The sequence below is a fragment of the Coturnix japonica genome, chromosome 2 (assembly GCF_001577835.2).
Source record: "Coturnix japonica isolate 7356 chromosome 2, Coturnix japonica 2.1, whole genome shotgun sequence".
Taxonomy (NCBI): Eukaryota; Metazoa; Chordata; class Aves; order Galliformes; family Phasianidae; genus Coturnix; species Coturnix japonica.
Genome location: NC_029517.1, coordinates 17,935,031 through 17,951,814, shown reverse-complemented (window position 1 = coordinate 17,951,814; position 16,784 = coordinate 17,935,031). Strand labels below are relative to the sequence as shown.

The 16,784-nt window shown below is 43.6% G+C and overlaps 1 long non-coding RNA gene across 2 annotated transcripts; it reads right to left on the bottom strand.

Annotated features, from left to right (window-relative positions):
• Nucleotides 1-310: 310 nt before the first annotated feature.
• Nucleotides 311-3,253, bottom strand: LOC107309064. 2 transcript variants are annotated; one of them, XR_001553056.2, is made up of 3 exons: nt 2,939-3,253; nt 1,664-2,074; nt 311-533 (listed from the first exon to the last, which is right to left on the bottom strand). It is a non-coding gene; the product is annotated as an uncharacterized LOC107309064 (long non-coding RNA). The 2 variants fall into 2 exon arrangements; XR_001553055.2 differs by having other exon boundaries at nt 1,664-3,164.
• Between the last annotated feature and the right edge of the window lie 13,531 nt (nt 3,254-16,784).

Here is a 16,784-nt window from a genome sequence, read left to right as displayed (position 1 = left end):
TCTAATAAGGAAGCTGCTAAGGCAAATGAATAACTGTACTGTTTTCCAATACATTTCACACCGATTATTTTTTCCAGTTTTATGAAGCATGTTGTGGTTATCTTTGAGATGGGTTCAATGTACCAGTACTTGACTTTAAACAGAGAGCCACTGACACCTCTGGCAGATGTGTGCAAGCACTTGAAAGCCCAGAGCTCCTGTTAGAACTGAATGACACGATTCATTTAACCTTCCCTCTTGTTCCCATTGCTTTCTTTTCACCATGGAAATACCTACTTCTTCTGTATCAAAATGATGTTTTCATTTGATAATTTGATGCTTTTATTTAGGAACTTGCTTATCTGTGATGTAGAAGCTTAAGTTTCATAAAAGAAAAAAAGGAAGTCCAATTTCATTTTTCTACTTTCTTCTCCATGCAGTCTTTGGGCTTCTCAGGCAGTTTGAAATGTAGGAGCTGAAGGTGCGTCTCTCTGGCATGCTGGTTGAAGGGCCTGCTGTGGTATTTGCTCTTCAGATAGTTTTGCATCATGACTCTGTCCACAAAGAGCATTCCATAAATTATCAGTATTAATATTAAATACTTCCTAGTCTTCTCTCTGACATCTGCAAATCACACTTGGCTTCCTTATCATCATTAAATAATGCCAGTCTTCAGTCTATCATCTAAAAATTGCTGCTGGGTCTTTTCTTCTTGAAATTGCTGCTGAATTGCCAAAAAGAATGTGTCATTCTACTTTTGCAACACGATAGTAATTTAGAGTGGCACTGAGATATTAATTAATGGCCCATGACTGAAGCACAGAGTACAGATTTTATTTATTTATTTATTTTAATTTCAAATGTATATCAGCACTCTGGCTTCTGTACTGTACTTTTACACATCAATATTCAAGTCTCCTTCTTTGGATCACAGCTTCTCTTGCCAGCAGCCGTGGCATCAGTCCTTGCTGCTTGCTCAAAAGTTAGGAACAGTGACATTTATGCTTAGCAAGTGCCATGTTTCTTTTCATTATAATGGAGCAATCTGTGAGCCCTTGTAAAACCTGTTCTTTTGCCCCTTGAACATCCTTTTCATAATTACATTATTAGAGATTCTCAGTACATGATCAGACTAAAAAATTCAGGAACAACGTTCACATTTTACTTTATTTCTGATTTGATCTAAAAAGTTACCTTTATTTTTCTGGAACTTTACAGTGCTACCGTAGCAATTTCCATACTGTTACTGTATCATATTATACTGAACTAGGGCTCATTAGTTGCTGGGTTAGAAAGTCACTAAAAATGGCTACCGAAGATGATACTGAAAACTGAACTTGGAATTTTTTTCCACTCATCTTCTGAGTATGATTAGAACACACACTAGTGAGGAATTTAAAAGGGAAATAAAGCAAGGGTCCTTGTGGATGACATGGAAAAGCAGTTACCCCCAAAACCTTACTGGAAACTGATAAAGTTAGTATAAACCCCATCACAGACTGCAACCAAGCAATTACTCTTTACTTTGCTTGATTATTTATAGTGTTGCTGTGCTTGGTTAGATGCATGAAGTGCTAGGCGCCACACAGCTGAGAGAGCAATCCATTCTCATAATATGCACAGTCAAGTCTTGCTTGTGCTTCATCAGTAGGAATGGAGTAAACACAGAGCTTTTGCCACTCACCTTCTCATTCTGACCACCTGGATGTCTGAAGTGCCCTACCGAGCCCTGCAGGATGGAGCTTCTGGCACACTGCCGTGATGGAACAAGTCCAGGACATGGCTGCAGGAGCTTCATGCGACAGCCTGCAAAGTCCTTTCCAGGTCCTCTTTGCAGAGCATGGTTAGCCACCCTCTGAGCACAACAACCCCAGCCTAACACGTGTGTACGTCAGACAGATCAGAGAGCCAAGGGCATTGATCCTTTGCAAAGCAGCTACAGAGGGCATTAAACTTCGCACTGAGACTGTGCTCTGGGCTGGCAAGGAGGCTCTTGCATCACACTGATAGAGCGCCAGCAGCCAGGACAGGATTCCAGGCATAGGTTTAGTTCTTAGGATGAAAGGTGCCGTTTAAGTGTCAGTCATCGTGTTCCCTGTTGGCAAGGGGTTAGGCAGCTCATTTTATTACCAAGGCTATTCCTAGAAAATGTAAGTGATTTAGAAAGGGAGAAGGGCTCCAAGTATGAGAAATCTTATAGTCTGTATAAGGGTGCCTTAGGTATCTCAATTAAGTACCGATGAGATCCCGAGTGATTAATGACCAGAGGAAATAGCAACTGGTTTATGTTACTTGCGTTGCACTGTCACCCAAGAACCCAGCAGGGGGATCTGCTGTGCAGGAGGCCACACATGCAGGCACAGGCGGACAGAAGGTTTTCCAGACAGAACTGTGGGTCTGCAGTATTTCACAAACTGCCTGAGAATGTCTTCAGCATCCTAAATAGAGAACTCTGGAACAAAAACTACTTTTTTTCCACATGTACTAATGCATCTGTTAACAAACTTCCCAGCTCATAGGAAAAATTTGCACCCAGCTGGCATGTATCCTTCCATGTCCTTACACATTCAAAAGAAGCTGCATCTACACCAGCAGTTTGTACTGTGAAAACAGGCTTTTAAAGTGAGTCACCTTATCAATTCCATTTTTTTTTTTTTTTTGCTTTGTGGTGTGGTCTCAGGGTGCACAAACTTGATTGCTTGATTCAGATTAATTTCAACCAGAAGACACTTCTGGACTGTACCTAATGTGCTCCTGGTGGCTGCAGCACATTAGGTACAGTCTAGAAGCATGTCTTCGTGCTTAATTTAATCTGAACCTCCTCCACCCCCTCTCCCCACCCCAAATAGTGTGGACATTGGATCCCCAGTGCCAACTGTTTCACTCTACAGGCCTGCTCCTGTTGCACGGCACTGCTTGCCAGTGTGGGTGTCCATTCAGCCTTGCCAGCACGACTCACACTGATTTATGCATCTGATGATCTGCTCAGCAGTGTGGGTCCCTGCAGCTTCCGATTCTCTGGGAGCATGTCAGCCGACACGTCTTCAGGCCTGCAAGCTGCAAACCTCTAACTCTGAACTCACAGCCGTATGTCAGACCGCACGTGCACTGCTCCTCCTCTGTGCCCACACCACCCCCAGCTCCTTCCTTCACGATTCCCCACATTTTCTTATCATGTCTTTACACCTGTGGTGGCACTCAGCCCTATTTCTTCCCTAGATATAGTCTGAAATCATTAAGTGTATCAAAGGATAGGGAAGCTAGAATCTACTGAGTTAGCAGGCTTGAGAGAGAGCATTATGATGTCAGAAGGAATTCTGGATGCGGCCAGACAATTATTGCACCCATTTCAGTTACCCACCTACCACAGACCTGCTCCTATTTTCTCTGCATTTCCATTTCTTCCCAGAACAAAGAAATTCTGTAGCAGATTGCTTCCTGAATCCCAAGGATTGGCTAAATGCCCGTATTCAAAAATCGTTCCACTTCAGATAGAAAAGAATGTAATCAAGGTAATATATGGACTTGAGAACTCAGCTATAAGCACCTGTTCGTCTCTTCATAGATGAAGTTCAGTTGAGTGCATCTTGATTCTAAAACTGTCCTGACACTACTGGGAATGTTGGCTCACAGCAAAGGAAATGAGCAAATGAAGCGGCGCTGCCAGACGCAGTGCTGCGAACACTGAGCGTGTTGGGAGCAGAGGGACGACTCACTACACACTTCACGGCCACCGACAGATTTTACTGTCATACTTCATTTTCCATGATGTTCCGACAGAGGAAGGATGCATCGGAAGGAGTGCTCACATCTCACCCGGGGCTACACAGACAGGGGGTGCCTGGTTTCATGTTTTCATGCACGAGAATAAGGTTTTCAGACTCGAGCAAGCTGTGGTCACTGTGGGAAGGGAGTTTTGCTGCTGCCCCCTCAAAATAATATCCAGTAAAGGAGGTACTGAAAACTCTTATGAAGATAAAGTACTTCATTAAATGAGAAGAATTTTCAATGTGTGCTCACGGAGTCCGAAGAAAAATCCCAGATCCATTTGTCCCAATCTCCTTCAGAGAATGCCAGTGGCAGAAAATAGGGCAGGAACTCATCCTTGATTCAGAGCTGTTATGCACTCTCCAGAGCCCCTCACATATTCTTCTTTCACATAAAAATCCAATTTTAAAGGCCCAAAACAGGTAAGAAAAGACAATTTGAAGCTGTTTATCCAAGGGGAGTTTGGGCTATTTACCCAAAGGCAATGACTCAAATTCAGGTCTCTGCAAAGTCCAGGAATTCAAACACGAGCAGTTGTTGGCTTCTGGCTTTCTCTGAACTTTTGGCTTGGCAAACCAAATTTTTGCTTCCTATACTCAAAAACTAAAGATTTTTTGCAGGAAAACATTCGGTTCTGAAGCAAGAAGTTCAAGATTCCCCTCTGTGCGTTGGTGTGGTGGTCAGTGCTGGGGGGAGAGCCAACCAACCCTCTGATGCTGCAGTGGGGAGCCAGGGGCCTGAGAAGACACCTGCTGTAAAAATGTGGCTTCAAGAGAAGGCAGGCAAACAAAACCTGTTAGTTCAGGTTTTATTATAGAACAACAGAGCCCCGTGAAAGGTGCAACAGATCCTTGCTTTGTGCAGTGATCTACAGAAAGGGTTCAGATGCGGCCAGGTGGAAGAGTATGTATTCTTTCAAAGTGTACTCTTGCTTTTGTTGTCCCAGCTCACTGTCCTTAGAGCCACTCAGGGCCCAGAGCCTTTTCAGGTCAATTTTCTAATTTACTGTCATTTCCTGACAGTCCCAGCCCTGTCCCCCTCTCACCCCCAGTCCCATTCATCCTCTATTGTTACCTACAGGGAAAAGGAAAAACAAAATAAAGCACACCACCCTTCCTTGCAGACATGTTATCCCCTATGTGATTTCTTCTACAGAGGTCATCTCTCTCTTTGCTCCCACACCTCTTGCTGCCAGTTGTGCCTGCAGAGCCTCTGCTGGGTTCCCTTTCAAAGTAACTGTGATTCTTAACTGGGAAAATGACTGGTTGTCTCTTTCGTCTCAGTTGTCCCAGGGCTTTCAATAACCACCTTTCCAGCAGTTATTTATTGCTGCTAACAACACACCTGTTGCTGGTCAAGTTCACTCTGCAAATGTAGAAGAGCACCTTCAGGGAACAGCTGTGAGGGCAGCCCTGCCATTTTTCTTGAGCTACGTGAGCCACAGGGCTGTGTGTGCACAGATCTGTTCCCCACTGGAATCTAAGAGGCATCCATTGCCAGAAGCACGGATCTGCTTCACAGTCATCTTATAACTCAGGTGTTTTGTTTCTCCTTCCGAACTGTATTTTCACAAACAGCTGATTATCACCTTCTGAGAAAGGTTTTATACTTTACCACAACACTATTCATTCTTCTGTCAATAGCTGAAATAATGATGTCTGCTTTTTTTCCAATACCAAGTGCTCTATTACTGTTCCTCAGTGTCCAGAATACTTCTTGATGTTGTTTCCAATGTATGGGATCAAGTGAACAATTTTCCTACCATGCGGATGGTTACAGATCTCCTCTCGCTCACATCAGGACGAGGGGCCATGACACAGACTGAAGGACGTCGGCTTGGGGCGATGCTGCCAGCATCAGACAACGTGAAGGTGGGCTGAGTGGGCTGCACCGCTTCCTTCCCTCCCTCGTTTACTGCGGTGTCTTTATTTTTACCTTTTGTTATAATAGTGACTCATTGCTCTTAAAAGCTGTAACGCAGATTTCTCCATCAGCTCCCAAACAAGGGAATGCTCCTTGACGCAAGCAGTGGGAGAGTAAACAAAATGAGACTCCAAAATAGAATAGTTTAGAAGAAGAAAGAAGCAGCAAATAAAAGTGTTTCATGGAGCGCTTTTCCAGAAGTGTATCAAACAAGTGGGAAAAACTCAAGTGACTGTTAGTGTTCTTTGGGAAGGCAACAGGAAAGAAAGACAGCCCTTAGCTGTGTGCTTTATCAGGGAGAGAGGCAGCAGGTTCTCCTCTATACAGGATTGCATAGGTAAGCATTGTGGCATTGATGTCTGAGCCAATGACCAGTTCACAGTGAGACACTGATGGGATATATCACATCTGGGAGGAAAAGAGGAGTTTGAGAGAGATCAGCTCTAAAAGGAACCAACCTGAGGGAGAAAAACCCAAACCAGCCCAAGCATAGCAGAACTGTAACCCGTCCTATCTCATAATACAGCTTGTGCTTTTGTTACACTCCCTGTGCCAGAAAAAATAATAAGGATCAGATCTCAAAATCAGGAGGAAAAAAGTAATCAACAGTCCTGATTTAACCCAATAAAAAGCAGGAACTATTTGGCATTAGTGAAACAGAACCAGGTGTGACTGCAAGAGTGAGAAGGGAAAGAAGACAGCATTACCTCCTTACAGGGTGCTACCAAACCCAAGGGCAGGAAAAACATGGAATGCAAAGATTTTTGCAGGCCAGCATCCAGACTGTGGACAAAACTGTTATATCCGTGTGATTTGTATTGTTCAGTTTGTGACAGCTTGATGATCTGCTGCCTATAACAACATATCTTTAAAGAAACAGAGTCTCTCAGTCTTTAGATTGAAAAAGGATTTTTCAAAAGGGAACCATGTGAGCAGAATACTACACTGAGTGCAGGGGTCCCTATTAAGTAAAGGTTTGTATCAGCTTGCTGATGGCTTCTGAGCTAATCTGAGATCTCAAAGAGAAAGCGCTGGGCACAGCCGCACCACAGTGGGTGTGCAAGGGCTTCATACAAAGGGTAATAACATCTAGAAAACTCATTTTTAAGGAATGGAAAACTGCATCTGCTCTAAGGTGGACAAGAGGTCAAATACCCATTCTCATTAAAAAATAAAAGAGTCCATGCAGACAGAAAGCACAAGCACAGATAAAAAGAATGATGGACAAAATAAAGGTGCAGAAGCCGCAAACAAAAGGTCTAATTCAGAGCAAGCAGACAAAGGACAGGAATAACAAAAAAAGCAGTTACCATTAATGGTGTAAAGAAAAGAATCTTATGTTTTATGCATAGTGCTCAATACAGCATGAAATGAACTTATTTGTGCTAAATATATATATATATATCGCATCTGGACTATTATTCCCACTGCTTAGAAGTAGCAATGTGACAACGCGGGACCCCAATCTCACGCTGATCTGCTGGTCTCCACATACCAGCTATGGTGGTGATAAATGCAGTCCCACAGCATTATGATAATTTCAGGAGCTTTAAAAACGAGTGTAAGCTGCAGTCCAAAGCCTGGCTGGAAAACCTCACCAAAGTCGCCAGAAGGACACTGGAGGAGATGGCTGAGAACAGAGCAGGGACTGAGCAGAGCAGTGCAGGGAATGAATGGAGCACTTCTGGTGACCATGAGCTGCTCTGAACACCCACCAAAGAGTCTCTGAGGTACTGGGGAGGCTCCCGGCCACAGCGCTGTCAGCACATCCTGATGTTAAGCAGATTGAAGTCTGACAAGTGAGGGATGCAGTTCTCCCTCCTCCACCACAGTTCCATCTCAACAAAGGCTCGACTCAGTTACCTGCTGTAGCCCTGAGCTCTCATGGCTCAACCCCCAAAACAGGCTATAGAACAGAAAATTAAATTAGATTTCCTTCAATTTAAGGTACAATCTCAAAAGCAACACGATGGGTTGCTGTGCAAAATGCAGCTCCCTGTGCCATACACTCAGCGTCTGCTGTGGGATGCCCTGGGCCTTGGGCAGTTTCATGCAGATCGAAGTGTGCTTATGGCAGAAAACTGTTTCCTCAACAAATAGGCTTCTCTGTTTCCTGTGCATTTCACAGCATTTCCACTGTTGACCTTTTTAAAGTCCTCTGATAAATCGCTCGGAGGAGCAGCCTTTCTGTACCTTTTTGTCTCATTAAGATGTTTAAGTACACTTAGTAAGTATAGCATTTGGACAATACCCGGGAAGCAGAGATGACCTCTATTCTGCTACCTAAACAGAGCTGCAGACAGAGTGCAGTTTTCTTTAGATGTATGTTTCTGAGGGATGCTAAGAGGATTTCACAGCAGGAGGTTGAGGATTGCAGAAAAGGATGCTACAAGCGAAGGCAAGTCAATTGTTCGCTCTGGTTTTGGAACAGCATGCCCATTTTATCCTCTCAGATTCTCTCAGTCCTTCTTTGCCTTTTAGAAGTTAATGGTATTTACAGCACTCAGGAATGAGATGTGATTAACAGCCACTCTCAGCCTGAATTCCTGTAGATTTAACCCACACTCACCATTTCACCACAGACCCAGGTATTCCCTGACAGCTTCTCCCTCAGCACCCATGTCTGCTCTCACACTCCTGAAGCCTCACTCTGCTCACATTCTGTAGGAAGCAGCTGGAGGGAGGATTTGGGCAGAGCCCCACTCAGAGCCCATTGGCAGCTGGGCAGCTGGCTGCGAGTCCAGCATGGTGGGGAGATGCCCAACTCCTGCTACCGACCTCTTTCACTCATTTGGCTTCTCTATACAAGCACTAACTTTCAAAATAAATTTGTCTTTGAGATGTTACTGCCTCTTTTTGATGTGGCTGAAATTCACAGCTGGGTTGAAAGCCACTGGAGAAAGGGCAGGATTAGGCACAAACAGAATCAGTCACACATGCTTTTGATGCAGGACTTTGAACCTTCGGGTAGACAAAAACTTGTGAGAGCTCACCCGCATTGCTTTCCTCTGCTTGTTCCATTTGGAGCTCAGAAGTCATGGAGGGGATCTATCATTTCTCAAGGTGATGGTGTTACACAGCAGAGATGCATCCTGTGTGCTGACGGGGCAGCCTGCAGATGGTGTGCATGCAGAAGGCCCCTGCCCACATGCCTACAGCAACACTGTTTGCAGAGCCAGCTGCAGCATGCTGCCTTTACAGCCAGAGGCTGAGTGGGCCTCACCTCCACCCAAGGTCACTATCTGCAATAGGTTCAGATATCCAAGCCCTTTAAGTGCCTGTTTCTCCTTCTGCAGGGAATTTGGGGTATCCATTGCAGCTGCAAACATCTGCACCATAGAAACCTGGAATCTCACCTTTAAGTGTGGTCAGTAACCAGCCTTTCATTTTGCTTCCGAGTGAAAATGCTTTCAGAAAAAAGTAAATAAGAATGAAGAAACATGACAAGTCTTTTTAAAGTGTAATTTTGCTACAAAATGCATAGATTCAAAACAAATTCCTCTCGCTAACAACGTTGTCAGCATTATCTTGACAGGATGCTGTCATTCAGCCTGTGATTGCTGAAGTTCCAGCGGAGTAAGAGAACTGCACTTCATTAAAATCCACTTCTCCATACAACCACTGCCAGCACCACGAGCTGTCTCTGCAATTAAGAAAATGTAAAATGATCCCCTGCAGAGAAGAGTACAGTAGCAATGAGGGATACAGTCAAGTCCAACCCTAAGCCAGCAAATAATTTTCTTTTTACAGCTTCCCAGAAAGGACTTGGCAGGGGCTGTGAGCAGATAGTGGAGCACCACACACTGGTGAAGGCAATCAAATTATTTCTCTGCTGTACCGAAAGGCATTTCACTAAACCGTGCTCCACTAAAATAGATCCTGTATTTATTTATGAGTATATATACATGTATATGTATAGAACTGCACAAGAATGGATGGATTCCTCCAAAAAGGAGTATTTGGTAGCTATACTGAAAGCTCGGAGCAGTCACTGGTAGCCAGAGCGACCATTTCTGCCCCTTTGACCCGCAGAAGGAACAAGGCTGTCTGGTCACTGACACTGCTTACCCTGGAAAACACTGCAGTTCATAATATGTTTTTCTGCTGGATTCTCATTATCACACATTCTGATCTGCCTGAGGCAGCTATTAAACCCCTTGTCAAGTTGCAGCTTACATTTTGACTGTGAATCATATCTTCCTTTAGCTCAAATTAACTCTGCATTTCAATACACTGAAACAGATACCGTGCAATTAAAGCATTTTCAAAGCATTAATTGATACTTATGGCAATAGCTGATTTTGTTGTTTTGTGTCAGAAAAACTGTCTGCAGATACATTATTACTATTATTATTATTATTGTTTTGGTGCACCCCTTTGCTTTATGTTCAATAAACAGCACCAACTCCTTATGAAGACAATGTAATGTTTTCATTGTCAGAAGGGACTCACACATAATAGAGGAAAGAAAAGAATTGTCTTTGCTATAGCCTGAAACCAAGTAAGGCTGAATACAATGAAATGAGAGTTGCTGTACTTTCAGTTAGAAAAAAAGCAACCAAACCAAACAAACCACAATCTAGAGAAATGTAATATTGAACACTTAATTCAATATGGAACAGAAAAATACATACCATCCCTTTTATGTTCATAAAGGGCCATGTAGCAGTTGGTGTAACCCGGCAACTTTCAGGGCACTAAGCTAATTCTCAGCACATGGCCATGTGGAAAACATGGAAACCTCAGTTTACTTCAGATATAAGAGAGGCATTTGTCTTTGAATGACTTTATTTTTACTGTATGCTGTTGTCAAATCCACATTCCTACCCTCTAAACTGTTTCTGTTTTCTCATCCAGTGTCTCGCCTGTCACAACACCAAGCTTCCAAGTTCACTTCTTCCAGCCAGTCACACTTCCCAGAGGGCACAGTGCTGAAAAACGAGATAGGTGAACAGTTAACAGGGATTACTTTAACCCTATCTACATATGCAGACTGAAAGTGATGAACCAACACCAGAGTCCCGATTCATGGCAGGGGCTGGGTTTCCTTTGGAGTTCTGTCCCCATAACTAGGGGGAGCTGCAGGATAGCTGAGTTTGAAGCCAAAACCTCCTGGCTCCTCTCTCCTACAGATCAGCAGAAGTGGATCTCGAATTGCTGGACAGGTAGCAAAAGGCCGACTACACGAGGGGTTTCCAAGGGCTTCTTGGAATTAGTTGTGTAGGTGTTTTGGATGGATCTTAAGCAACGTTCACACTACAGAGCTGACGTAAATCAGGGCTCATCTCTTGTCATACAGAATGAACCAAGGGCTCCTTTGGACTTACGCAGTCCAAACACAGGCATGACTGCTGTCACAAGGAGCTGGCTGCTGCCTGGCTCAAGCAACCATCACTGTGCTCCAAATTCCAGGCCAAAGGCTCCAGCAAATAGATGGACTCTCATTCTCCACTGCCACAATATGTCAGATGTTTCCACTCCATGCCTTATATTGGAATGAAAGAAATTAATCTGAGATAAAAGATGGCATGGTATTATAAGTGCCAGTGGAGGGCAAAATTAATAGAGTGGAATGTCACTCAATGAGACTTTGGGGACCATCTCAAGTCTGGGCTTAATTAATTCTTTGCCGCTTCTCCCTCAAGGTAAGTTCTCTTTATTACTATTTATTTATTTATCTTGCACAAGGCAGGAGGCCAGGAAATCTTTCCTCCATATTTAACGGCCACATGCTAAGGAACCAAGAGCTTTTCTGTCCCTTGCTGCCTGCAGTCACCTCCTACTCCCCTACTTGGAAGGCTCCACTCCATATTGCTCCTTCCACAGCTTCCTTCAGCTGGTCTCTCTAAAGCCTCCCCCTGGCAGCCGGCAGCCTCTCCACCCACTGACCCCATTCTGCCAGAGCTGAGGTCCCATACAGCAGCTGTCTCGGTGTGGGAGGCTCTGCCAGCCTGCTCACAGCTGGGGAGGAGACATCACTCTCACCCACCCTGAGTCTCATTTGCTCACTCCCCTCCTTCCCAGTGGGACTGGGGGGAGAATCAGGAGAAAAGTAGAACTCGTGGATTGAGATAAAAGATGTTTAGTAAGGTAAAGGAAGAGGATAAAAGGGTTAATACTTATGACAGTCATATATAAATGTGTGCTATATACATACATAAATACACACACACATACACATGTATAACGAGGCAATTGCTCACCACCTACCAATCAGTGTCCAGTTAGCCTCCTAGTAGTTGCAAGCTGCCCAATGAACTTCCCCCCTTTTTCAGACTTTCCTTCTGCATGATGTCACGTTGTATGGAACATCCCTTTGGCAGGTTGAAACTAAATGATCATTACGATCCATTTCAACCCAGGCCATTCTATGAGTCCGTGAGTTTGCCCCCTCTCAGCTCCTTATGCCCCCATCTCCCTTGCTGGAAGGACAATAGGAGAAGCCAAGAAAACTGAAATGTCCTTGGCACTATGCAACACTGTTCAGCAACAACCAAAAACATCGCTGTGTTCTCAACATTGATTTTCTCCTAACACCAAAACATGGCATCGCAGCAGACACCAAGAGGAAGAACAACTTTGTCCCACGTGAAACTAAGACAGTTTCTCACAGACTACGTGCTCTAATTTTGAACTAGCTGTTCTTAGGAAAGCTCTTCAAAGAGTCAAGTCCTCAGACTTGCATAAGTCAGTGTAATGAATCATTGAATCACAGAAACGCTTGAGTTGGAAGGGACCTTTAAAGGTCACCTGGTCCAATTTCCCTGTAATGAACAGGGAGAACAGGGACACCGACAGCTAGATCGGAGTGCTTAGAGTTCCGCCCAGCCTGACTCTGAATGACCTCTCTGGGCAACCTGTTCCAGAGCCTTACCACCCTTTGTTGTAAAAAACTTCAAAATCTCCCCTCCTTTAGCCTGAAACCATTTCCCTTGTCCTCCCACAGCACACCCTGCTAAAGAGTCTGTCCCCTTCTTTCTTACAGCTCCCTTCAGATACTGAAAGGCCACTCCCTGTTCTCCCCACAGCCTTCTTTTCCCCAGGCTGCACAGTCCCAGCTCTCTCAGCCTGTTCTTCTAGGAGAGATGTTCCATCCCTTGGATCATTTCTGTGGCCCTCCTCTGGATGTGCTCCAATGGGTCCACATCTCTTGTAAGCTGAGGACTCCACATCTGGGCACAGTAGTCCATGCCATCAAGGCAAGGAAGCAGCAGATCTGATCCCATTATCAGTGGTTCCAAAACCTCTGTGAGACTTTATCACCTGCTTTTCTAAACTGTCACATCTTTTCCATGCAATATCTCACAATGTATTATTTGCAAGTGACTTCTCTTGGTAAAGACAGGATAACTGCTATTTAGAGATCTGTGTACTGACACAGTAATTATTTCTCACTTTCCCACAGAAGAAGAGTTGCAACAGGAAACAACACTGGTTAGCCAGAGTAGTGCTCTGAGGGCTTTTACTGTCATCATGAGACTTGATTCTCTTCCTGTGGTTTCTGAAAGAGAAATACTGAAATGATAACTTGATTGCAGCTGACTTTGAAGCACGACTAATCACCTCATTCAATGTGCACCTGTTACAGGTCTAAGAGTTCCTTGTAAATAATAAAGCAGCTTAACCCATCTTGCAATTTGAGGCTTCCAGGTTTTATTGTAGATGCCACAGCTTTGAAACAAAGCATTCCTTGGTTAAGATAAATACTTAATATTATTCAAACACAAGTAATACCGTACCTCAACTAGAGGAAATACTGCTTGAGTTCTAAACATTTTTGAGCACAACAGTCACAGCCACCCAGGGAAGCGAGAAATAAACACTGATGAAAGATCATAACGTGAGGAATGTTGTGGGCCTGTGCTAGGAGACTGGTCCAGTAACAATAAAGTTAAAGCCACCTTCAAGGTAGAAATCTCTCAGTATTAGCAGAAGGTGCCCTGAAGGTTGAAGTACCACCTCCAAAGTGAAGTAGAAGCATCTTAAGGCAGAAAGATCACCCCAAAAGGCCTTGGCAAAGAGAGTCTGTAAGCAGCTTCTCAGCAAGCACTTAGAAAAGAAACATACCTGAGCAGATCCTCCTCAAATAGTTTCTGTCAGGACAGTTTAAGAGCACTACCAGTCTTCAACATTGCTGCTAGTCCTAAGAACTGTCAGGCTGCCATTCCTACCATGACTGCCACAAAAGACTACAGTGAGGGAGGATAAGTTCCATGTTTGGAGCATGGTGATCCACCTGCATACCCAGTATTTCTTTCATATGTATTACATGTAATGAGATTTCAAAGCACGGGATAAATCAGAACATACAGACCATGCTGAAAAATATAGAGTAAGAAAGATGGAAGACAGCATCAGATTTGCTGCCAGAACTATTTACAGATGGCACCTGAAACCCTGAGCAGCCTTACTTCTCCTGCTTGATTTCACGCTCTCAAGACAGAACCAAATCAGCCTAAGGAGCTGTTTCTTCCAAGAAATCCTTGACTCCTCAGAATTAAACATCACCAAAACACTATAGGAAGGTGTTGGGTTTTTTAACATGTAAAAACCAGCACCTACAAACAGTGCAATTGCAGGCACACAGTGTGCCCAGAGATGAAAACCAGAGCAGATGTATAAACGATACCTCTCATCAGTGAAGCACGGCTCATGTGTCCTCTCAATACCGAGGGCTAAATAGCAAGCTCGTTCCAGTCACAAGCACAGCAGCCTCCAGGAGTGACTCTGACTCAGAAACACATGGTCTGCTTTGCAGTTCCCTAAACACACATCTTGCATGCTATCCTCAGCACATGCCTACAGCTGGCCACTCTTTGCCCCACATATTGTCAGCTCCACTCTTCTCTGCTCACTCTGTCTTTTGCCCCCTAATACCACTGTTTGTCCGCATGCTGTGGAGCAGGACACGGTGCCAGACCTGGCAGTTAATTAAATTAAAATTAAATGGGCCATAGTTGTTCTCGAAGAAAGAAACTTTATGAACAACAGGGAGGTGACTTGAGTTACCTCCATCAGCATTTTAACAGCTCTAGGATTGCAGCAAATGTTCAAAGGACTCAGAACTGACACAAAAAGCTGGAATTTCCAGGAGACCTCGTGATAGTTCTGTCTCCTGATCCTGCTCTGATCAGGATACAGGACAAAAAGGAAAGCAGTCGCTCCAAGAAGGTATTTCTAAAGCATGCAGCCACTGCACTGATTTAGGATTACCACAAGATGGTGTTCTTCCAGCTGTACACTACTGCTGATCCATAGCGAAGCAATGAGAGAACTTAAAGTCTTCTCGACCACTGGTTTCATGGCAGATGAACAGCATCTTGGCGACACTGTCTAATGGGTTTTTACCATGAGACAATCATTCCATTCTAAAGGGTTGAGAAACAGAGAACCCATTTCCACTTTGTTTCCAAGCTGAGTTACACGTGACAGCGACACATTTCTATCAGTAATAAAGATGTCCACACATTTTCTCAGGAACTCCTCAGTGCTAAGTATGAACGTAGGGGAATTCATCAAGTAACAGATAAGGGCAGTCACTGCCTATGGATCAAACAGAGCCATGATCTGAGCTATTTTTACTGTTTTGAGAATAGTCACCTCATTCCTCTGCTTTATTCCTGTTAAAATATTATCAACTTCCTAAAGGTTTAATACCATCATCCTTTAGCAGCTGTGTTCTCTGGATTTCCAAATCCTTTTCAAACACAATATAATAAAACACTGTACAAAGAGTGAAGAACAAATTAATTAATTAATCTCCATCTGATTTAAATAACTATTAATGCTTAAGAGTATGAACATGTTCAAAGATGTTCCTATCTCGCGATTAGACAACATTCCTATTCATGAACATTTAGAGGAATCTTTTTAGGACCATATTTTTCTCTGAGAGAGACCCTTCCATCACTTCACTGGCTGTGATGTAGAGACTGGACAGTAGAGTTAACTGAAGTCATCCCGAATAACTGCTGTAAAAGACCCTTCTGAGAAGAATTGTGTATTCTTAGCAATATCACCTCACTTGGAATACAAGAAATGCTGCAGTATTTGCTTTGAGTTGGCTATTAGGGTCAGCTGCAAGATCTACAATGTTGTCTTTGTCACCGAGTGAAATCTTGATATTAATGGTTTTCCCAGGCTTAATTTATACAACAGATTGTAATTTGTTGTCTTTGGAACTCCAGTTTATTTCTTCCCATCATGAATTGAAGGTCTGCAACTTCAAATATGATAGGTTGAGAGGCACATACGTTTGGCTACACACCAAGGACTACACACCCACTTCAGAGGGCAGAAGAGTGCTTGGGGTGTGAAGTAGTACACTCATCTGAATCTTTTTTAGCTTATTATTTGTAACTCATTCTACTGAACCTGGAACAGCCACTTAAGGGCAGGCAAAGTGCCATTTTATGAATGCAGTATGAGCAGTGACCGCCAAGAGACTGCATATGAAAATCAAAGTTGCTCAGTGACAGCATTCCGAGCCAGGAATGTCAAAGCAGCTGTGAGGGCTGATCTACCCTGCCTATTTTTAATTAGATATGTCACTGAGCCTAAATTGATTTCAGAAATAAAAGATACTTCTGCAGATATATGAAGGAAGATTCTATTGCTCTGCTGATTGATATAACGCAACAGCACTGTACTGCTGGAGATTTTCTGGTCTCCTGGTGCATTCCACAGGCACCAAGGACTGGTTCACGATGCAAAGCTGTAGGCAGGTGAACCACCATGCAACAGCACGTGCTCTCAAGGAGGTGCTAACAAGGAAGCTACCAGATCCATTTTCTTGCTGAATCTAGATTCATACAGTGTATGCAAATTGTTACATCCCACCACGCTCCTCTTGAGATCAGCAGACAGTGCTCCACTTGATTCTGCAGAAATCAGACTGGTTTAACTTTGATACGGGCCAGAACAAATCAATCCTGTCCTATAAATTCAGATTAGATTCTACTTCTGCTACTTTCAGATTAGGAGATCTTAGTCTCCATTACAACAACTCCGACTGACAGGATTTAGCCTTTCTATGCAGTTAAAGTCCTCGGGGTTACAACCACTTGATTCCTAACTCAAAAGAGGTAGATGTGAATGCTCACATACTGCTTTAT